This window comes from Phoenix dactylifera, unplaced genomic scaffold, assembly GCF_009389715.1.
Source record: "Phoenix dactylifera cultivar Barhee BC4 unplaced genomic scaffold, palm_55x_up_171113_PBpolish2nd_filt_p 001041F, whole genome shotgun sequence".
Classification (NCBI taxonomy): Eukaryota; Viridiplantae; Streptophyta; class Magnoliopsida; order Arecales; family Arecaceae; genus Phoenix; species Phoenix dactylifera.
The window spans coordinates 71,794-96,848 of record NW_024068393.1 but is presented as its reverse complement, the minus strand read 5'-3'; the positions used below and the strand labels follow the sequence as shown (position 1 = coordinate 96,848).

General features: G+C 36.1%; 2 long non-coding RNA genes across 12 annotated transcripts; one reads left to right on the top strand and one right to left on the bottom strand.

Moving 5' to 3' along the window:
- Positions 1-1,253: 1,253 nt before the first annotated feature.
- On the top strand, positions 1,254-8,457 carry LOC120107843. The gene is made up of 2 exons (XR_005509466.1): positions 1,254-1,374; positions 7,511-8,457. It is a non-coding gene; the product is annotated as an uncharacterized LOC120107843 (long non-coding RNA).
- LOC120107842 lies at positions 3,467-25,055 on the bottom strand. Of its 11 annotated transcripts, none has more exons than XR_005509461.1 (7): positions 23,758-25,055; positions 23,521-23,596; positions 23,097-23,202; positions 8,844-8,899; positions 5,416-5,567; positions 4,607-4,685; positions 3,467-4,100 (listed from the first exon to the last, which is right to left on the bottom strand). It is a non-coding gene; the product is annotated as an uncharacterized LOC120107842 (long non-coding RNA). The 11 variants fall into 11 exon arrangements; XR_005509464.1 differs by having other exon boundaries at positions 5,416-5,532; XR_005509462.1 differs by having other exon boundaries at positions 8,844-8,894.

Below are 25,055 nucleotides of genomic sequence, written 5' to 3'. Positions count from 1 at the left end.
AGCCAGTTGCTTCCAAACAGGGCCGGCCTAAGCCTTAGACGGCCGAGACGGTTGCCTAAGACCTCGGGCCAATGGAAGGCCTCCGGAAGGCTGACCAAAAGAAAGCAAAGGCCCCATATAAAACGGGAACAAGAGCTGGCTACGAGTCTTCCCCCTTGATGGAAGGGAGGTGGAGAGTTTCCCGGCCTGCAAAGGGGCAATTTGGGAAGTTGGGGACAGTAGTTTTGTTTTAGGTGGAGAGAAAGAGAGAGGAGGGATTTGGTTGGCTTGATACACGTCCAAAGCCACTCTTATCTTTCATCCCTTCTCTTTTTTGGTTTTGGTTTTGGTCTTGGTTTTCCTTCCCTCACATTACTTTTGATCCAGCTGGGCCATCAGGAAGAAAGATAGGGGGATTGGAGATGGACTTCTTGGAGGGTAGAGAAAGAAAAGGAGGGAGGGGGGGTTGAATGGCTGCTGTGCTGTGATGTTGCAGTGGCTGCTTGGGTACTCACTTGAAGGGGGAGAAGTTGGGATGAGACTTTTATTAATTAGATGGAGTGAATTTCCCATAATGCCCCTACTTTCTCTCATAGAGAGGTGCCTCTCTCGACAAATTCTTTTTTTTATCTTGACCATGAAGTGCCATGGGATAACCTTTTCCTACTCTGCTCTTGCTTGACACGGTAAACGGTACTACCAAGCATTATCTCAGTTATTTAATCAGTTTTATGGATCCATAATTACTTTTCCGTGCTTTCATTCAAAAATTATATTAAACTGAATTTTTTTTTATCTATCTTTGTTGCATACATGCATTTTTATTGAAATAATGTTTGCTATCTATTTTCATATCTTTTTTTTAAATATTTTATACTTATTAAAATATTTTATTATGAAAAAAAGGTCTCATCCATTGAATCCATCTTAGCCCTCCAAATGTATTGGGCCGCTCCTACTCCCAAACAGCTAACGCAGAGAAGAAATCGAGAACCAGCAACCACACAAGAATGCAATAGCACACCAAACACCAACTTCGTTGGCTCATCCAATCCGTATCCCCGGTCACAGGATCGCCTCTGGATTATCATTGCCCGTGCCTCCGTTTCCCGTTTCTAAAGCGTTTCCTTCCTTTCAAGTCTGTCCGCCCGCATGAAAACACAGCAGCATCGCCAGAAGAAAAGCTATTAGAAGGGCCTCTCCTTGCCTTCAGTAGACCGAGGCAGAAATCTAATACAAAAGCTGGCTCCCCCCCCCCCCCCCTCATTCTACCATTGGAGGAAGCTCTACCGACAATGGCTTGGGCTTCAAATCCCACTTAGAGTATGTCAACCAAGCTGCATTGCCTTGGAGAGCTCTCGGAGGTGTCAAAAAACGAGGCCAGGAGTCAAAATGGTATGTTCTGGTTCCCAATCTTGTTTTGGTGCTGATAATTATGGCATATGATTTGTTATGCATTAAGTCAATAGCAATATGGTTCAAAAAAATTGGAGTCTTCTGAGAACATCTGTGATTGAATGGCTTAAATATGAGAAATAACTAGTTTTGTGGATCATTAAGCTACAAGTCTTTCAGTCTTCAATGTAGAGGAGGGGGGCATTTGAAGAAGCTACAATAGGTAGGTGCTGAATGGGTTTTATTTTTCCCACCATCACAGGTACATTAATTTGATTGGGTGTTCCAACCAACATCCTAGTGACAACTTTAATCCTGTAATCTGTTAAAAAAGGCAGTGCAAGTAAAGATAGATCTACTGAATAAAAGAATGAAAGGCTAATTTATCCCTAAGTTTGCAGACATGCAACAAGATAATAACTCAAGATGGATAAATTAAAAAAAAGGAAATCATAATGTCCTCTAGGAAGAATGATGGAACGTACATTCAGTTCCAACTAGATCTGCCGAGCAACTTTGTTTATCGACTGTGAATCCTTGTTGGTAGATGCAATCTAGCATAATGCTGGATAAAATCCAGTGTAGCAATCCCATCAATAAAAGACAAATGAAAATTGTAATAATGGATTCAAGTTACAGATGAATGTTCAGCACACTGTCAGACCTTAGTGCCTGGGGCAAATAATGTTTAACTTTAAAAGGAGAGATCTTTAAAAGAATCTTTCAAGGTGAAATTTTGTCATGTTATTATTCCCCAGAGGTAGAAAGAAAAAGTAGTTTTGTGTGTGTGTGTGTGTTATTCATGATCACTGAAGTCATCACAGAGAAGTTCACCACCACCAAATTGTTAGATTGTCCATTAGATGCTTGCATATGCTTGAGAACTTTAATTATACTGTGTGAACCCTAAAAGCACAACTAGATTCATTTGAAGGAGATAAAATTACAAGAACATCACCAAAACATAATGTAACACGAGGTGCCAAGGCATCCTTCATACCTAGTCCCAAGTCCCGTCTAAACTGGATGCGTGCCAAGAGTGTTTCATTAGAGGGAGGTGCACAAGTTTACAAACTGAAAAGAGAAGAGACATTACAGAATCTTGCATCTCTCTTTCCAGAAGAGCTTTCCTTCCAAATAGCTACTGAAAAGTTAAATATTTTACCAGGTTGGCATTTCCTCTTAAATAGGCACTTCTGTATTTTGATCTTGAACAATCCTTCATCACATAATGACCTGTTCAAGAACTTTGCTGGTTTTCAAGAACTAACAGGTTGATGATAATAAGTTCAAAGGGATAGATCATTCAACTAGAACGCCTTGTTGAGGCTACTTGGAAACTTCAAGCCCCTTTTACAAAGACTAGATTAACGAATATTTTGGATGTACATCCAAGAGCAAGGACCACCTGGTGGACCTAATTTTTAAAGGAGCTCAATGGCGCATCTCTTATAGAGGACTAAGGTTTTAAGGAATCGGTCAACTGATGTAGGACTTCAGACATTAGAAGAGAAGAATGATTGGAAGCCAACGTGAAAGTATGCATATCTGCAACGGGATAATGTGCACTACTTACATACTTGAGACTGCTAATGACAGCAAAAAGAACCAAAGGGATGACAGATAAACACTAAAGAGTCCCAGTGGATTCAGAAAAGATGTCATCTTGGATACCAATATCTGAGTTACTTTGAGTCATTTAGTTCTAGATATATTTGAAAGATACTGCCTACCAGGTTTTATCGTCGTGTGAAGTAAGGGAAATCTAAAATCATTCGATTATCAAGAAAGAGAGGATGGTTATACAAGTTTTGCCATCATCTTAGAAATGATTAAGCATCTTTTTCTGCACTTATTTCGAACTAGAAGGGCGCTAGAAAGTTAAGCAGACATATTAATCATGCTGAACAAATTCTGCTCATATCAGTAATTTTCAGATCAAGAACAGCTCTTAGAAAAGCTTTTCTGAAATTCATTCAAGGTGCTTTTCTGAAACTTAATTTAGCATCTAAAGGAGCTAAAAAGATGGAATACCCATGAAGTTTCCTATTGAATGAAAGAATGGTACTTTTTTTTTATGAAGAGGGAGGTATTAGAGCAAGAGAGTTTATAGAAACTATTTACAAAGAATTTGCAAGAGAAAAAAACATAAAAAAAATAATAGTCTTTTACAAAAGATAGTGGTCAAGTAGATCCGTTAAACCATTCAACAACAAACTAAACAATCTGATAAGCGGTTTGAAGGATCTCTGTATCTTCAATGTGCAACTGTGGAAGCTCTGTACCCTGAAGTGAGCCTGCCTTTTTCTAAATAAGAGAAATTAATGTCTCCCAACATGTGCCAATAATGCAAGGCTATTCCAAAGTTTGAGATGAAGATCTAGTAGCTTCACTGAAGAGAGATATTTCTAGCTGAAGAAGGTTGATAGGATTTTTTTGCAAAATACAAGATATAGAACTTAATTTCTTTAAGAAAATCTGAGCATTTTGCTCCCTCCATATTTTCCAGCAGATGGTAGCAATCAATTGATCTGCAGCTCTTCTCATCAGTTGTTAGAATTTTCTGTTTCTCCATTTGCTCCATAGATCACTATTGTTGGTAGGCCATCCTCTTAGATTTTGCTGCACTTTTATTGTTGTCTATAAACTACGGATAAATAGGCACCTAATCAGCAAATGGGAGATCGTTTCAGCTCTTCTTCTACATGCACATATCCATCATTAACCTGCCACCAAAAGAATGATACTTAGGCCTGCAGTTCTGATTTCTATAAAAAAATGAGGGATGGATTAGAAAGTGTTTCTCAATGGTATCTCTAGAAGAAGAAAAGGATGGTGACGGTTAAACTGGTTGAGCTGCTGCTGCCTCTTTATCATAGTCTTCTCAGCAAATGATTCAAACTTACTTGAATCAGAAACTTGTCAAGAGCTTTAAAGCATTTTTTATCGAGTTTTAAGGCATTTATCAGGCAAATTTATGTGAGTTTGTAAAGGCAAAAAATCATCTCTAATTTGCTTGAAGAAAAAAAATTCTCACTTACTATAAAGCAAGTAGTGGATACAAAATATTGGTAGTATTCTAGTAGTCTAGTAGATGGGAGCGCATTTAGAAATTATCATAAAATGAAAAAAATTAATCATATTTTTGAAAAAAAGCTGTCTTTGTAAAAAATAAGAGTCGGAGAATGTGAAATTTGAAGAATTTATCCCTAAGTGGCCAACTAGTACTTACCCAGTTTTCTCTCATTTATCCGTCACTGCAGTCATGACCAACTTCAACAGTCTCTGGAGCCTGTTCCATGATTTTTCTCCTGAAAAAAGAACAGAGAAAGAGAGAACAAGATTTTGTCAAATTGATGACTTGGATAGAAAGACTGAACTTAAAACACAAAGAGCTTTCAGGGTAATGAAAATTAAGGAGATGAATCGGGAGATAACTTGGGAAGCGTAGAGATCTTCGGCAAGTATTCATCAAAAATATATAACGTGCTTATTTAAGATAAAGTTTCGATTTGCCCATTAATCTACAAGCATTGCTTGCTGTTTCACAGAGAAAGATAAACTTCTACAATGAAATCTGAAATTTGTATTTGCCTTCAAAGTGGTACCTGTATCTTGACTAAACAGCTGGCGTATGCTTTCATGTTTGGTTGGAGTTCCTTCCAGATGGTTTGATTTTTAACACAATGTTGATTGGCTAGACTCTTTTACAAATATATTTGCACTTATCTAGTTCCCTCCTGGTAGCTTACTTTAGAAAAGCATAATCTAATTAATAGCATTACAATTGAGAGTGACTTATGAGCATGGCCTCACTTTAAGGCATGAGTCGTTATGCTTTAGAGCATTTGGTTGACTTGTAGTTTTGCCAAGAAACTGTCGATAAGGAATGCTAATTATGCTCCACCATGGTAGTACAACCTAGCCTTAATTAAGTTGCCTACTATCGTTTCTACTTTTTTATGGGGACTATCTTTATTAGTACTTAGGATTCTTTAATTATCTATTGAATTTGAAGATGGCATCCTAGCATTCTAATACCTGCTTACTGCCCTTTTTGGTGCACCCTTGTTTAGTGCCATGGAGCGGCCTGCCCTTCCTCAAAGCGATGCTGCACTCTTGGAGGCAGGCAATACATAGCCAGTGTAGTTGCATCCACTGTTTCAGGAAACACTCTCTGTAGTGATACCTTACTTTGGAAAAGGATAAGTTAAAAAAATTGTACCCAAAAAAATCTGCATCAAATGGATTAGCAATATAACTGAAACAAATGGATTAGTAATATAACTGAAACAAAAAGAAGCCATGTGCATATATTCATGTTCTGAAATTCTGCCAACACTTTTTAATATGAAACATTCAATATTGATGCATCTGAAAGACACCAATATCATATTGCAAGCATTCTGGTCCTACATTGTTACATGAAAATGGGAGGAATGATTAACAGAAACAGTAGTCATGCTTGTGCATGGCTGTTCCAATAATTGTTTCTGCTCAATCAACACCAACCAGGACTCGAGCCAAGATAAAAAGTAAAGGTAGGGTGTCTTACACTTCTGTCAAAAATCATGTGATAAAATAAATATACTCTTTCATTTGAATCCAACAACAGTATCATGCACCTAAAATATAACAAAATTACTACCACTTAAAAAAAGAATACCTCTGAATTAATATTTGAAACAGTTCAGTCAACCATGTGTAAAACAAAGCATGCAGGTCTAAATAAAAGAAGAACATAAAATTCAGCCATATGCATAAAATTCATCCAGTACCAACAATGTATGTATCCATATTTACCAAAAAATAAAGTATATATACTCATTAAAAGAACAAGGAAGACATGAAACAATGTGGTGTACCAAGAAGTCTCAAATAAGCATCCAAACCAAGCAGCACAATATCAAATTTTTGAGAACACAACCAAATTAGGATGAGGGTGCGATCAGGCCCAGGTTACTGGAATCCACCACCCATTGACTTTACCAAGTCAACCAGTTGGCACCCTTACCATAAGATTAGGCAATGATTAGAAAAAGCCAGAAAAAGAAACGAAGCTCAGCTTTAACTCTTATGCAATAAGGCAGTGGTCTCTGTGAATAACCACCATATGATTTCATGATGTATGAAATATTTGGTTCCAACAGCATCACCATGCATGTGATGCGCAAAGAAATGAACTGTGTTTAATTAACAATAATCTGTTAACAAGATAAGACCTGTGAACCATGCACATACCTATATTCAGAAGAACCATAATTACCATTATTCTTGTGGCAGACAGAATGAGGATTAACGATAGCTAAAGCCCCTGCTGGGTTATAAAATGGTATACTTCAGCTCAGGAGGGTGAACTCTTGCTGAAGTAACCAAGGACTGACCACTGAACAAATTGTTGTAACTCATGCAATTAACATTCCTAAAGTATGTTCAGATATTTGTAATTGCTTTCTCAATAACATATTCACTTTGCTTGATGGAAAATGATTTATAGATAGTTGAATAGTTTACTCATATCTCTTAACTATTGCAAGGTATAACAAAGAGAAAAGACTACAGGTTTGGTCTGCTTCTCTGTTCACTCTTTCTTCTTTTTTGTTTTCGGTGGAGAAAATGTATACTTATATATTCGATATCATCTTTTTGACCTAATGTCAAATTTGGCTAAATGGCTGAACATCAACAAGATAAATTCAGCAAAAGATGATTCGTTTCACTCAAAACATAGTTTATGGTTCTTTTCTTTTCAAGACAAATGCCTCTTAACAATCTGTAATTATTTTCTATAATATGTATCATGTATCTTATAAAATTCCCATAACAACAAATGATGTTCATGGAGATAATCCAATTATGTAATCCAAATTTTAACAGTCGGTCTAGCACTCAACCTTAATACATACGCAAACATTTTTTAATATAAAAAAGCAGAGAAACATAGAGACTAATTGAATAAATAAGAGAAAATTGCATATTCTATTGTGAGATAAACTAAAAAATATGGAATACAAATTACTGAATCATCGACGACAATACACCACATCTTTCTTTAGGCTGATATAACAACATATTTGAAAGAATCTCTCAAGGCCCTTGCATTGCTTTACTGATTTGCAAATTTTGATTGTATCAGGACAAACAATAAGCTACCTAAGTGGAGGGTGTGAAGAGGCCCATGTTGATAAAGACACAAGATCTAGTTTCAGTCCTGTCCTCGAGCTAGGTTTCCAGCTATCCTCGTGAGAGAGAGAGAGAGAGAGGAGAGAGAGAGAGAGAGAGAGAGAGAGAGAGAGAGAGAGAGAGAGAGAGAAGCAGCAGCTGTAGCAACGAGAAGTTCATATTTATTATATTTTTCTCCACGTTCTTTTACATGATACTCTTTTATTTGATATATTGTTTGAAGTTGCATGAGCCGTTGTCCAACTGCAAGATGGTCGCAAGGGAATCTGCTTGGACAATAGGGACATATCCACAAACCTAGTCTTATGATTAACTTCACCATCATGCAAACTCGTAGGTATACCAAACAGCCAATCGCTTATAAATAATCTCAATAAAATCAAAAAGCTTTATTATCCATATCTCACTAACCTTACCAGTGCTGTTCCTTTTTTTAAAGCAAATAACAATGCTGATTTCCGAGAAAATTGTCAATTTATTGCTGGAGGACATCTATACATATATAGTAATGATATGCTACTCGGTTGCAATATGATATTAAAACTGTTGCTTGAGAATGCAATCATAGTAGGAGATAAAAGCTGTATGAATTCAACTTTTTGATACACAATGTGGCTATAATTTGTAAACAAATATCACATGCACAAAAAAAAAAAAAACTAATTTTGAATGACAACGTCATTGAAACAATGCTGATTTCCGAGAAAATTGTGAATTTATTGCTGGAGGACATCTATACATATATAGTAATGATATGCTTCTCGGTTGCAATATGATATTAAAACTGTTGCATGAGAATGCAATCATAGTAGGAGATAAAAGCTGTATGAATTCAACTTTTTGAAACACAATGTGGCTATAATTTGTAAACAAATATCACATGCACAAAAAAAAAAAAAACTAATTTTGAATGACAACGTCATTGATTAGAAAAGTAGCTTATACACAATTTTCCAAGACATACATACACACACCCAATTTTCCAAGAAAAAGAAGGAAACCAAATCTGCTTTTACCACAATATTTTAAATATACTGAACAACAAATTATAAAACAATTATTAATGAAATTTATGAAAATGTGCAATTAACAATACAAAGAATATATAGGTATCTTCTTACATTTAGCACTGTTTATTAAAAAAAAGGTTCCCTTCCCAATGAACTTATAATTAGGGGCAGAAGATCTTTTCTTAATGTTGTAATTGATGTTACAAACCAAGTTTAACACAGGATGACATAAAATTTCAAGAGATTGTTAAAAATTGGAGAAAACGATAAGCTCACCTAAGATAAAGAGCAGTAAAGAATAGGCTTTTTTTATGTTCTCTTCTCCTCCTTTACTTCAAAAAGAAAAAGAAAAAGAAAAAGAAATGAGGATGTAATTTGGAAAAGGAATAATAGACTACCAAGAAAATAAAGAAGTGGAAAGGAAAGAACTGTTCTACTTTCTAAACTGTGGATCGTTATCAATGCCGCTAGTTCTAACTGAGAACTGATATAAAATACCACTAGGGACAAATTAGCAGCTCAAGGATCACCATAATAGATTGAGGTAATCTATTTCAATATAGAATTGTGTGGAAAGAAACAAATCTCCATATTTACGATTTCACCTAGCTTTTTTGGCTATTATCTAGGCCTTAAAACAATATCTTTGATGCAAATAATGGTTATCACCACAAAACATATATTTTCTTAGAAACCTAAAAGGATTTGAAAATAAGATTAAATGATAAACAACAATTAGTGACATAAGGAAAAAAATAAAGGTGGAGATATTAGATAGCAATGGCATGCAAGTTCTGGGAAAAATCTCTCTTTTTATAAAACAGCAAAACAAATTTGAAATACTTCTGAAAACAAGGAGGGAAACTCTTCCTTGCAGTACAAACAAAACGGCAGGGACTGTCAATCTTTTCAAGAGCTCTACTTGTTCACAGTAGGAAAAGTGTCTTGCCATCAAAATCACCCAAAAGGAATAACTAGTGAGGAAGGACGCTCACTGAGCCATAGTGCATGCACCAGACATAAAGATAACATGAAAACGTTCCAAATATGTTAATTTTTTTGGATTTGTTGATTTTTGCAGTAGAAGGGCATGCATTATGCTGGTGATAGAGAGTGAAATTCAGCTTGTAAGACCACCCACAGGATGGATCTGATAGCTTGAGTTCCACTACAATGTGTGTGTACAAATTGCCGATGTGGAGGATAGTTAGGAGAGAGAAAGAAAAGAGTTTTCTCCAGGAAAAGGGGTCAAAGGCGACTTAAATTTGCTGACACCTTTTAAAAACATCAGGAATTTTTTGATGTGTCTTAACTTTCCCAACGCTCGCTTAAAGCGTCGAAAATTAATGATACTTTTAATTGTTGTTAACTGCAAATTACCCTGGTACGGAAGACAGCTAGAAATCTAGTTGGCGATGCATTTCTATGTCGCCTATTGAGAAATCTTTTGACATTTTTTCAAAAGCAACAGGAACTTTTTCGATAAACAATGTTTTTAAGCGTCGTTTGGAGAAATGTTAGTGTGCAATCATTTTTCTATCTCGTGCCTTCTCTCAACCTCTGCTCTTGCCCTTCTCAGGCTCTCCCCAGCCCCAACCTCCCCGCAACCCCCCCATTCTCAAGCCTTTCCTCCTCTCTCACAGCACCCCCGCCGGAACAAGCTCCTCTCTCTCCCAGCACCCTCGCCGGCACAAGCTCCTCTCTCTCACAGCACCCCCGCCGGCACAAGCTCCTCTCTCCCGCATCAGCGACAGCAGGTTCCAGGCAGTGGTGGCATCATCTCCTCAGAGACCTGGTTAGGGAATCTCAAAAGTGCCGCTCCTTTCGTCTCCTCCACCATCCATTTAGGGTTAAGGGTTCGGTCTAGCAAATGAATCTTCATTCCTTTAGGAATCAAATCTAAGGTCTTTGTGAATTGAATCCCATGCAGCGCTTCATCTGCGAAAAGGATATTTTTCTCTCTCTTTTATTCCCACTAGTTTAATCTCCTTGGCTAACGTATCCCTAGGGTTTTCCAATCCCTTTTTCTCATAAGTGTCGGGGTTTTGCTGTTTTTTTTAAATTTTTGAAATATAACTATATTATTTATAAATCTATTCTAGGTTTTTAATCAGGTGATTGGAAATCATTTTCGCAATCTGTTTCTTTTCTATTCTTTCTTGGAATTGATTTGTGATTTTCTTATGATTTTCCTCCTATTGTAAAGTTTGGCCTAATTAGAGTATCAAGAATTTTTTGGGCCTTACATGCATGGAAACATTAAGCAAAGTCTTCTGTTCTTTGGAAATTAGATTAATATTCTATGCATTTTAACTACAATTCGTTCTATCATATGTTGTTTTTAATTCCTTAATACTTAAAACAAAATAATAGGCAAATCTATAAAGACAGAAAGCATATGATCAAAACAAAATATAGGAAAAAACAGTTGAACGAATGGAAAGAATTCAAGGGCAAGTTGAGGCGAGATTATAAGAAAGAGGAAATAACAGGGAGGTTTCACGCAATTGTCTGTCAGATGTATATCTTCAACAATGGAGGAAACTTGTATAATATTGATTTTCTGAGGAAAGACATGTTATGTATAATATCTCAATAGCTTCTATTTTATGCATTAATAACATAGATTAAACATTATTTCTTTTATTTGGCAATTATACTCGAAAATTGGGAAATCTGCATGAACATCTCAATTAGTTCCACATACTTCAGACTTCAAGAGTTACACAAGATATAGAAACGAATTTGTATGTTTCTTTGATACTTTTTGGCTTTTTTAAAACTCTTTGTTAGGCATTTTTGCTTCATATCGCAACTCTTAAATTTTTATTAAAACTATGTATCACGTATTATGTATCATGTATAAAACTTATAAGCTTTATTGAAAAACTCACAGGCTTCTTATTGAAGCCAAAACTTGCTGTACCAAATAGGTTCTATTTATATTCTCTAATTAATCCTAACAACAAATAAGGAAAGGTATAATATATAATTGAATATTTTCCATTATGTTACTTGATAAGGTTCGATTTTGTTGAGCAATTAGAAAGTTGGGGTATCTAGACATTAAAGAAATACATCTACAAATTGGCATCTGATTAATCCTAAGATCTAACAAGCACACAATATCCTTTACCTAGAAAACCTTCGTCTTGGAAATAACTCGAGAGCCACCAATCCCATGACTTCTTCCTCAAATTAGAGCCACTAGTTTTATTTTTCCCATCATTGGTATCAAAGCCTTCATTGCTATTTTTCTGATAACCATCATGTATCTTGTATCATGTATCATATAGCAGGTATCATATTATTTAATCTTCGTATTAAAACTATGTACCATGTATCATGTATCATGCACCATATATCATGTATCATGTAACGTGGATCATACACCATGTAACGTGTATCATATAATATGTATCATGCACCACATTACGTATATCATGCACCATGTATCATATATATCATGTACTATTTTTTGTGGTTGGAAGAACATGAGAGGAAAGCCAAGTGAAGTTAAGTTTTATAAGATTGCACACATACACACAGGGATGACAACTTTGTTCGGAAAGAATCTCGAGATTTTGTGGTATGTATTGAGAACAGATTTGTGCAATTATTTGTAGTTTATTTTTTATATCATTAATGTATGACTTTTATACCTAAATGTAGTTGAAGGCTATATCTCTTATTACTGAGCATGTTAGCGGCAAGGCATCATCAACTCAAAAAATCAGTCGTGTTGAAGCCCAAGTCTTCACCTAATTAATGGGACTAGAATGTTATGGTAAAGTGAGAGGTTATAGGGTGGGAGTCACCTCCACTCAATTATCTATAGTGAATATTAATATTAAGGGTTTGTTTGGATAGAATAGGACTACCGCTGAGGTTTGTAAGCTGGAGGCAGAGCTGAAACATAAGGCAGAGCTAGGAGAGAGAGATGCAAAACATGAGGGAGATCTATGAAATGTAGTTGGTTGGCATGATATCTAAGATACAAAATATAAGAAAAAGCTACCAAATGGAGATGGCTTCCATAAGGACTCAGCTTGACCAGGTTACAGCTATGTTGCAGATGTTTGCCCTGCCATCTGAGATTTTAACTATTCATTGCACTGACATAGCAAGTGCTAATGTACAAGTAAATAACTATTTCTAATTGTATATTTTACTTAATTATCATGTATATCTTTGTATAGGGTTAATGATTTATCATATGTTATGATTTTTGTATTCTCAACTTCTAAAGTTTATCTTTTTATTAAAGCTTCCCAATACTTTCAGTAGTCCTAGAGATGATGATCATAATGATTGCCACGAACCATTGCCAGCCTAAAGCTTGACAATTTTTTGAAGTTTTAGACATCATGTACATATTTATATTATTAGAGTTTTTGGAGTTCTAGAGGATATTTATGTTTGACATTATGTACATATTGACCATTTTAATACAAGATACAGGTGTTGTCATATAGGTTCTATTATAAATGTTTAGTTATATAGGTTTTGTTTAGATTTTGTTATAATTTTAAAACACACACACACACACACACATAACATGGTGATGCTTTAAAGCATCAAAAATTAGGCAAACTTATGACACTTTCTTCCGTTGTCATTTCTGCCATGGCGTGGAGACTTTTTGATGCTTTTAGAAAGCATGTTGGCCCATGATGAAAAGAAGCATCATTCTTTATGCCATGTGGCAGCTTACAAAGCGTGGATGCCTTGTGAGTTCTTAAAAAGCTGTTAACTCCCGACACTCAATAGCATCAATCAAGAAAAAGGCAATGCAACGACATTGCGTTGAAAATTTTATTGTCCACGCTTGCATAGCCGACACTTGTGTGATGCTTTCGAAAGCATCGACATGGTAATTTGCGACACACATTCAAGTTGGCAAATGATTTAAAAAATGCTTCCTTGGACCCCTTTTCCTATAGTGTTAGCAGTTGACTAATTGAATGGAAGAAGAGTAAATTATGTCAATGATCAAATAGAGCCAAAGATTAGAGGATCTTCCAAGTGAAAGCATAAAAACAAGGAACTTTTGTATGTTCCGAAATTGAAGACTAAGAAAACATTGTCATTATTCCTAAGATTTTTGCTAGAGCATTCAATGAATATTTTATTTTAAGTAGGATATTCAATCCAAAAACGAACATGCCAAAAGTGTCAAGATTCCTATTATCATATGTGCTTTGTTAATTTGTTGTTAAATACAAATCTACTTTTCTTGTTTTCTTCCCAATGGATATATAGATACTTATTTTGGCCATGTATATAATTAAGTCATAATGTATGCCTCGTTTTAAGCTCGAGCCATATTGTAAGATGATACAAAGCGAGCCAAGACCAAACGTTTTATGCTCACAAGAATAAGTAGAAAATAATGCTCAATTCATTGGTAAAGTTGTTGGCTAATAGATGAAACAAGCGTGAACATTCTGTCAGTATGCTTGCCTCAAGATTGAATACTCCATTTGGCAAATCAAGTCACTATTTCATATCTAGTATACCATAGTTCAATCTCAATCCATAAAGCCAATACCATATATCCACCTTTCCTTTCAGTAGATCATATAGGAAGCCATCTTGAACACACCATATAACTAAGTATATCTTGACCAACATGCCATGGTATTTGTCTACAAAATATTAAGTCCATTTCATGCTTCTCATATTCTAGCCAGTAACCCACATTATCTTCCTTGAATTTTAGTGACACGATGTAAAAGTGTTCTTATATTTTTGCTTCACTCAAGTTGTGACCTAACCTAGTTAAGTGTGGTCGATCCCAATTTTTCTATTCATGAATAGGCTCAAGGTAAAAAAGTGGCTTATTGAAAAAAACATGTGATATTCGAGTCATATATTTTCTTATTTGACCCAAACCTAATCAGAACCAAGCACTATTAGCCTCTGAAACAAATCAAACATTGAAAGAATCAACACAACATAGCATAACCTAATCCAAGTCATAAACACTTTAAATATTAAAGTTATTTACTTGTATATGAAGGCTAAAGGAACGTGCACTAAAACTTTGTCTCTCTCTCGCTCTCTCCACTTCAAACCATTGTCATTATTAGTCTTCCTTCTAATCATAGAAAGAATAGCTTGTTTTCTCATCATGCATTAGATCTAAACCTTGATTTGACCTACCTCCAACATGAATGCATTGGTTTGGGCCCAAGTCATACTTAACCCAATTCATCTCGACCTACACGATCCAATGGGTTTAAGAAAATTTCTATGGCCTAGACTAGTTAGTCTATGGGTTGGGTATGGGTCAAAATATATTAGTTAGAATGAAAATTGGGTCAAGTCCAAGTCATGCATGCCATGATCTTGATTTAGACCACTTGCAATCCTATTCACCTAGATGTATGTCAAATGTCCCATAGCCTAGGCCTGACCCATCTTAACTAGCACTAAAAAATAGTATTTTTTACTTATCATGTATATTTTATATAACTATTATGTATTTTTTTGTATGGGGTTAAGTATTTATCATAGGTTATGATTTTTGTATTCTCAACTTCTATATTTTTTATCTTTTTATTATAGATTCCCAATGCTTTCAGTAGTCCTATAGATGATGATTATGATGATTGCCACCCACCATTGACGGCCCAAAGCTTGACTATTTTTTGAAGTTTTAGATATCATGTATATATTTATGCTTTTAGAGTTTTTGGAGTTCCATTGGATATTTATGTTTGATGTTATGTACATGTTGACCATTTTGATATATGATACAGGTTTTGTCATACAGATTTCGTTATAACTGTTTAGTTATATAGGTTTTGTTCAGATTTTGTTATAATTTTAAAACACACACACACACATATAACATGATTATGCTTTAAAGCATTGCAAATTAGGCAAACTTATGATGTTTTCTCTCGTCGTTATATTTGCCATGATATGGAGACTTTTTCGATGCTTGCAGAAAGCGTCGTCGATCCATGACACAAAGAAGCATCAATCTTTTTGCCATGCGGTAGCTTACAAAGTGTGGATGCATTGCGATGATTTTAAAAAGCATCAATCAAGAAAAAGGTGATGCGACGGCCTTGCATGGAAAATTTTATTTTCCATGCTTGCATAGTTAAGGCATGTGCTGAAAATTTTATTTTCCATGCTTGCATAGCCAACGCACATTCACATTGGCAAATGATTTAAAAAATGCTGCCTTTAACCCCTTCTCCTATAGTGTTAGTAGTTGACTAATTGAATGGAAGAAGAGTAAATTATGCTAATGATCAAATAGAGCCAAAGATAAGAGGATCTTCCAAGTAAAAGCATAACAATAATGAACTTTGGTATGCTCCAAAATTGAAGACCGAGAAAACATTGTCATTATTCCTAAGATTTTTGCTAGAGCATTAAATGAATATTTCATTTTTGGTAGGGTATTCAATCCAAAAACAAACATGCCAAAAGTGTCAAGATACCTATTATTATAAGTGCTTTGTTAATTATAAATCTACTATTCTTGTTTACTTCCCAATGGATATATAGATACTCATTTTGTCTATATATATAATTAATTCGTAATGGATGCCTCGTTTTAAGCTCAAGCCACATTGTGATGTAGTCTCATGACTTCATCTTATACATAGTTTATATTTTTTGTTGTTTCTGTATTTTTCATCCAAAGCCATATTTAGGCTTGAATTTTTATGTACTACTACTGCCAAGCAAAAAGGGTTTACCTAGGTGTGATAGGAAGCCTAACCTAACTCCAAACCACCATACTTAATTGCTTGAGCCTTAGCCTTTCTTTAAAACCCACGGTCATTACTCATCTCTAGGAATAGAGGAGGATGGATGATAATCTTGGAAATGAATTGTGCATGTTGAATGTATGGAAGAAGGGAGGGAAGGAAGCGCTGGTGCAAGCTTAGTAGGGCTTTTGGTGGGGAAGAAGAAGAAATCCTAGAAAAGTGAGTGCCATTGTCGGCGAAGTCCTGAGAAATCCTTTTCCTTTCACTTTCATTCTGCTTCTTGACCTATTTTTTTTGGAGCCACCTTCTTGACCCTGTCATCCTTCATTTCGATACTGTGGTGGAGCGCGGTCTGAAGATTCTCATTGGATTGGAGAGACTAAACTCGCAAAGGTGATTATCTGACTAGTTCTATCACCATCTTTTGCCCATTTCTTGTTTCTTCGACCATCAATCATTATCTCTATCCATCATCATTACCATCGTTGCCATCTATCACATCCTTAAAATTCGAGATTACTATCAGTATTTATTTTTTTGTTTTATTGTAGTTATTTTTAGTTTTCTGCATTAGTTATATTTCATTGATTAGACCTTATTAAATTTTTTTTTATCATATTCTGTTTTGCGTTCACATACCTTTATGATGATCTTTTAAGATGATGAGTATTTGCTGAAGTACCTACTCAATCGCACCATAATTAACTATTATGAAATCAATCTATACCTGTAGTAATCGATTATAGGTCACCACATTGCAAGACTTGACATACAATAAGCCAACACCAAACATTTTGTGCTAACAAGAATAAGTAGAAAAAATGATCGATTCATTGGTTAAGTTGTTAGCTAGTAAATGAAATAAGCATGAACATTCAATTGGTATGCTTGCCTCAAGATTGAATACTCCATTTGGAAAATCGTCATTTTTTCATATCTAGTACACCATAGTTCAACACCATATCTAGTACACCTAGATTTGACCTACTTTGGACATGAATGCATTGCTTTGGGCCCAAGTCATACTTAACCCAATTCATCTCAACCTAAACGACTTAATGGTTTGAAGAAAATTTCTATAGTCTAGACTAGTTAGTCAATGGGTCGGGCATGGGTCAACATATGTTAGTTAGAATTAAAATTGGGTCAAGTACTAGTCATACATGCCATGGTCTAGATCTGGAGCACGTGCAGGCCTATTCACCTAGATGTACGTGGAATGTCCCATAACCTAGACTCGACCCATCTTAATTAAAACTAAGCACAAATCAAATTGGTCTAGAACCCTCAACTAGAGCACAATGCATCTACAAAACTCTAGGTCCTAAATTGACATAACCCGAATAGATCAACCAAGATAGCACATGGTAAATCCGTTCTATCATTGCAATTAGAGAGGAAAAAAAGGATAGAGAGGGAAAGGAGTTGTGATACCGGCAGATGAGGATGGTCATGTGGAGCCGATAATACTAGGGTGGAGAGAATTAAAGTGAGGACAAGTGATTGTAGTACTAATTCTTAGGTGATCTTCTCATATATGACAACAATAGAAGAGATAGCAAACTGGCAATAACTGCACTACCATGCCGGATACCATGGTTGTATTCATGAATATGCATGGGGGAAATGGATTAGAATGTATGGACCAGCGAAGAGCCACATGGTGGCTCCGTCGTGGATTTGGCACCACAAAAAGAAAGAGGTTGGGACAAAGTTGGCAAGTAGCTATGGAGGTGAGAGAGGCCAACAACATAGATGTGGTTGGTTGAGAAGAAGAATGGCTTTTATCATCTAATATTTTAGAGAAGAATGGTTTTTACTTATCAGATATAAATATATAAAAATGTATTCTTCAGTACAATTAATGTTGTAAATACATTAGAAAGCAAATGTATGCAATTAAAAAATAGTAATTAAAGTATTTCTTATGATTGTCTAGTATCAAATGAGTCAATTGTCCGCTTTGTTATCTTTTTGAATAAAAATAGTAAATTGCCCTTTTATTGACCATCCAACAAAAAGGTTCTCAATTGACTCAAATGAACAATTTGAACAACTATTGATTCTGATAACTGCTTGAAGAGTTGAGCTTTTGAACCTTGGAATTCATAGATTTGAATCTTGGACCTATGAATGCAGATATTCGAAGAATCAACTCAACATATCATACCTAATTTGAGTCATTAGCACTTTTGACTCAATAAAGGAATTTGCACCAAAAATTTTTGTCTCTCCACTTGATATCATTGTCACTACTTGTTTTTCTTTGAATCATAGAATGAATAGTATTTTTTTTCATCATGCATTAAACCTAAACCTAGATCTAACCTACCTTGAAAATGAATTCATTTTCTTTGGTCTGAGTCATGCTTAATTCAATCCATATCGACTTTAATGACCTAGTCACTGAACATAAAGAAAATTTGACCTAGATCTTGTTTAAACAAAATAATTCAATGTTCAACTATTTACTCTTGATTCATGATGATTACCTTATGAAAACATATACCTTACTATTCTCTGTCATCGGCATCAACTTAGTATTGTTCATAAGAGCGAAGGCAGCAGAACATCTATCATATTTTAACGTAACACTTCATGATATATTGCTTTACAAATCAAAATTTTATTACCTTCAAGATGCTAATTAAGCACCATCCATAGAAAAAGCTTCACATCCTCTGATTTGTTAAGATCAAGCCTTAACCAAAACTTAATCAATGAACCCATGATTATGTTTGTCAAGATCTTTTCTTTAAAGCTAATAAAAAAGAAACAAAATCTGAAAATAACTCCAACCTAGATTGGAGTCTCAAGGAGTTTGTCAACTAAATTCGATTTTTATTGATTTCTCCATCATTTTTCCCAAGTCTAATATTCCATTCCTTAATAAGCAAGCATATGTTCCTCATCAAATTAAAGTCTAGCTAAAGGCTATTATGACAAATAGCATTTCTCCTAATTAACGTCTAAAACATAAATAGCATTTCACCTAAAGGCTATTATAGACATTGAACAGTGTACACTTTGAGCAAAACCATGATGTGAAGAAATAAATCCCTAGCTCATATCATTCCTCCACCAATTACTGAATAATTAAAAAAACCGAGAATCCTCAAATACATATATATACAGCAGTCTAACTTCCGTAGCTTACGCATCTAACCTATTGCATTACAATATCACATGTACATGAGGTCGAAATCTAGTGAGCAACAATTGGATCCCACTTTGCATTCTAAGAGATTCCACCCAAATTTGGCATTAAAAATTGACGTCACGATAAGATCCCAAATGAGTTTGGATGTGATGGTACGACAAAAACCCTTACTTCATCAACATGACACGTAATCCCATAGAACTCAACTTTCAGAGCGCTATATCACCTTGTATGATATTGCTCTACTAAATGAAACATTTGACAACCAAATAGATTCATCAACTTGCACCCCAAAAAGACTAAAATCCCAAATCCTGAATTCTTGTAAGAATGATAAATACTCCTTAGATCACACCAAAATCACACAAAAGGTTAGAAACAACTTTTCTAATTCTACAAATCTTACCATATCATTTCACATATAAAAATTAATATTTTATTAAAATTTCATAAATTTCACACCCTAAAAGAGGTGTTGGACAATTTATAGTAGCGTGATTAACAAGAGAAAATTGGTTCAAATAATCATTTGTCTTTTTTTGATAGTTTCTCAGAATTTACTAATGTTTTTTTTACTAGAATGGGATCAGATCAGCTTCATAGGATCTTATGCAACTAGTATCAAATGAAGAACTAATCACATTGGCAAAGAAACAAATGCTTGGCCCTACAAAAAAAAGGAATACATAGACCAAGAACCATCCAAACAGGTAGTCCAAATATTTGTCAAAGGAGGAAAATTGATCCTTGAAAAGTTAATACTCTTAGTTCTAACCTATAACATTCTTGGTTGAAGTCTCCCAAATTTCAATGACGTTAGAGAGATGGAATGCACAATTTAGAAATCATAAATGATTGATTTTTATCCACAATTTAGGATCAGGCGTGTCTTTGGTCAACTAATTCTGATTTTCTTGGGATCAGAAATCATCTCTTAGATGGATTATGTTATCCTCAAAAATCGGGATCAGAGGGTTGCTGGTCACTCCCATCACTTCCACTACTCTTTCCCTTCTTTTTTTTGTTAATTATGACTCTCTCATCTACCTCAATCTATCCTAAAACAATGAATTTGAGCATCTAAACAGATCCTTAGTAACTAAACTATAATCCAATATGTTACAATCGTTATAAAATATAGCTAATTGCGGTCAATAGGTTTGAGTCTTGGTCAAATGCAAATTATCTAATCGCATCTTAAATGGGGACTTTATCTGAAAAGAGAATCTCAAGTGCAAGTAAAATTGTGATGATCGCAACACTGTTGGGAATTCCAGTAGTTTTTTTCAAAACTTGACTCATGTCTATGGCCCATCTAAAGGAGTGTGAATGATATGAAATTAATATTCAGTCAATCTGTTTTCCTATATATGCACTATGGCATTCACTGTAGTCTATTCTCATTCACTTTCCTTTTTACTTATTAATCCCATTCATTATTTTTAGTTGCTAATTCAACATATTCAGTCAAGCCCTTTTCTGCTTGTAGCATCTATTTTGAGAGTGGATGGACCCTTGAACATTCTGTCTCCAGAAGTAATTCTTTACATCCATCTACTCTTGGCTATATCAAACATCAAACCCATTTGAACATTTTAAAGAAAAAATGTTTAAGAAATGCTATAAGAATCCATGCCATCAAAGTCCCCAACTTCATATACATGTTGATACTAATGTAACAAATTGTCAAAGTGCCAGATAATTTGTTGTTAAATTGAGATATGAGTATTTGCTAAGGAGAGGGGAAAGAGAAGTTGACCCTAGCCCTGTAGGCATCTCTTGATTAAAAGCATAGCATTGAGTGTGTGGTATTTTTTGGATCTAAGAGCAGTTTAATCTATGGAGAAGATAAGGTGCACTAATCATGGCAGAAGATTGAGGTTAATGCAAAAAACAAATAATTCATTAAAAATGATTAAGGAGAATGATGTGATGGATAATGGTGTTAAGGCCTCCTCATATAAGATGAGAATGTGCCTAAAGAATCAGAAACTATAATATTATGGAGGACAACGTGATAATAGTTCTTGTCAGCATAAAAATGCCAGTAGGCTTGTGACGAGAGTACCAATAAAAAGAGCTAAAACGGCATCAGCGGCATGGTTGAGATGTGAGATCATCCACATCCAACCAACTAGTTAACAATCAGCTTTAAACAAAAAGAAAGTTGCACCCTTCTTATCAAAATAAATTTATTACCTACTTTGAATTGATAAATGAGAATGCCAAAATTATCAAAAGAAATTTCAGAATATCTTCATTATCAATATGCAATGCACTGGTTTTCTTGAATTAATCGAACTTTTTGTGTATATAGCCTAACAACCACCAAATACATATTAACTTAATCCCGAGGAATGGCTCCTTTCTTCATCTTGTTAATGTTTAAGAAAAAGCCTAGATGATGTGGCACCTCAGTGGCTCTATCTCCTTGCAGCAGTCCACAACATGACCATTATATTTTCACTTTATCTTCTGTCATTCTGGACCCATGTCACCTTTATTCAATTATCTTTCACCTTTATCCCAAATATTTGGCTTCTGGTTTGCAACCCTCAAGACAATGATGTGGTTCATAAAGTATGCCTATATCATGGTCTTCAGTTTCTCCATTAATCTAATCAAGTGGGAAGAAGACAGTAAGTAGAATGCCCTAACTTTCTATGTTTTCCTACAAAATCCAACTCTAGCAAACACAACATAATAAATCATTTCCAATCAAATGTCCGTTGTTTGCAACAACCACCTTATATTTGACTTTCAAACTGCACAAAGGTCCAGATCTTGTATGCTAGAATGTGCAGCCTAATATAACGTTTGTCTCAGGAACCCAAAGGAGGACCACCCACATATGCATTAGAGCTGCTCATTATGTAAAGTAATATTAAAAATAATATTGGGACTAGCATCCACCTGAAGATTAGGAAATCTGATAGTTGTGTCTCTAGGAAGCACCGGTAACTAATTTCTTGAAATATGTGCTTGATCTCGAGCTCCAAACTTGTATTTCTAAAACCTAGAGGACTCCAAAAAAACCTTTAACTATTCGACAACAATGCTTATTCCAAGTAGAAAGCCTTTTGGAACTCCTCCATCCATAATCATCAAGCTTTAGTCATCTAGCGTAAAAGCTTAGAACAAACCTGGCAATGACCCGCCACTGAGATTTCATGTTATTTTCTTTAACTAAACTTAGACCCTACTAGTAATCTTCATTGATTTGCAGACAAATTCTTCTGCAAGTTTAAATCTGAATCCGCCTTAAAGATATTCAGATCAATTCATCATCCAAACAAAAAAAAAAACAGATCAATTCAAACCCATCCACAACGCATCAAAGCTATAGCTCAAACGCAAAGTAGCAGTTCCGATGGGTGTGAAGAATTTCACGACTCTCTGAATGAGATACCTAGGACCATTTTTCCCTTTTTAAAAAAAACTAGAGAGACCCAAGACTCAAACCAAGGAACCAGATCTTTTGCTGCTTCCTAAAGGAATCATAGATTTTACCCACATCACATGTGCTACCTCAACCCACTAATCAATCTAGTGCGAGATGTTATAAAATTATGATGGCTTAGTGCAATGAACTAAGCCGTGGTAGAATAAGAACTTAATTAGAGCAAGCTGGCATACCTCTCCCACATACAAGCAGCCTCGACAGTTGTTAGCTGCGGCTGAATCATCGTATGTCTTCCTGGTATAATCTTAATATTACAGGAACCTGAAATAATCCACCAAGCTGCAACAAGAGAAAGAAATCTCGGAATCAGATGGTAGGATGGATCTGAAGAGAGCAAGTTCAGCTGATGGCTGACTTGCAAGAGACCTGGAGCAGCAGTTCTTTGCATACAATTTTGAAGGCTTTGGCTCTTGCAGTAAGAAGACTCTTTTTTTTTTTCTAATACTCTATTTGAATGTATAACTGGAGGCAGAGACGAGAAGAGATAGAAAGAGCAAGAGACCTACCCATATTGACGCATACTACAGCGTCCCGAAACAGAAATACGGAACTTCCAGTTTGACTGAAACTAGAAAGTCGGAGTGAAAGTAAACTTACCATATATGGAAACCCAGATCTGGGAGCCAATCATGTCCTCTTCTTATTTTGCTTTAAGTGCCAGTCCCAGTACGACCTCCAACATAACACAGCGCAAGACAAGAGAAAGGAAATGGAATCAAGATCATGATATCTCGACCTACTACTTTGTTCCTTTCAAATAAAGAGAGAACAAAACAAACGAAAGAGAAGGGAGGCGGAGGAGGAGAGAGTGCGCATGAGATGTTGAGTTCTTACCCGGCGACGATGATTTCGGCCGAGCAGCGGTGAGATCTGTCTCTAGATTCTGGGGGCCAAGATCACGAATCCTGCCAAAAATAGTAAAAGAAGAGAGAGAAAAGAGTAGGGAGAGAAGGAAGGCGGTGAAAACGGAGGAGAAAGGATAGCCGAAGGACCGGTCAAAACAATGATCTTTCCGTCAAGCCAGCGCCGCAGACAGAGGGGGCTCGTCCTAATCCGATCCGTTTCCCAACAAACAGCCCACATCTCAAAAGTCACGCTTTTCCACTCCACGCCTAATTCTTCATCCCATTCCCCTCTCATCCATTCCCTCCACCAATTTCCAACCCAATCTACATGGAATCAATAGAAAACCTCCGTCCTAGGCATGTCAATATTACTACATGACGAATTAAAAGGGGAAAAATATACAACTGGATAGAAAGAAACCAGATAGTACCAGCATACACCGGTTCCCGGAAGTCCCGCCTTCCGTAGAGAAGCGAGCCAGAGAAGGACGTCTCGAGGTCGCCCAGGCGACAGATGGAGAGCGTGAGAGAGAAGGAGGGACAGCAAGCTAGGCGTTATCATCATCGACAATATCAGATCAGATGCGTTAGAAAGAGAAGGGGAGAAGGGAGAAGGGAGGAAAGCCTGCACGCGTGTCCTTCTTTCACACACATATACGAACCCCTTTCCCATCGAATGTTAATGCACCCGTTCTATTTTTAGCCAGTCACCGAGGAAAGAAATAAAAACAAGAGAATTAAAGGCGGTGGAGTAAGTAGGCAACGGTTCTGTTCCACAGAGAAAGAAGCTGACAGAAAGAGAAGTGAGCACGCAACGGGAACGGCATTCCCCGATGCAATTGCCGCGCTGTGTGCTCACTCTCTTCTGTCAGCCCCCGACCCACCATCCCCACCGCCGCCACGCTTTTGGAGAGAGAAAAGGAGAAAATAGACACCGACCCAATCCCCCTCCTTTCTGCACCCAAATCTTACGGTTTCCGCTTCAAGAAACCAGTCAAAGAAGGCTCAGGTTGGAGAGAGAGAGAGAGAGAGAGAGAGAGAGAGAGAGAGAGAGGAAGGAAGGAAGGGGAGGGGGTTGGAGCCTGTGAAAGTAGCAGCTCGTCAGCCGCTCAGATCTGATCTTCTTTTTTTTGCTTTGCCTCCTCTCCCCCTCGACCTTCCTTATATAGAAGCAGAAGAGGCTGAGAGAAGCCCCATCCTCCCCTCGTCCATGCCGCTCTCTCGCTCCATCTTTCTATCTAGGGTTTCTTAACCCGAACGGAATCCCTCCTCTCTCTCTCTCTCTCT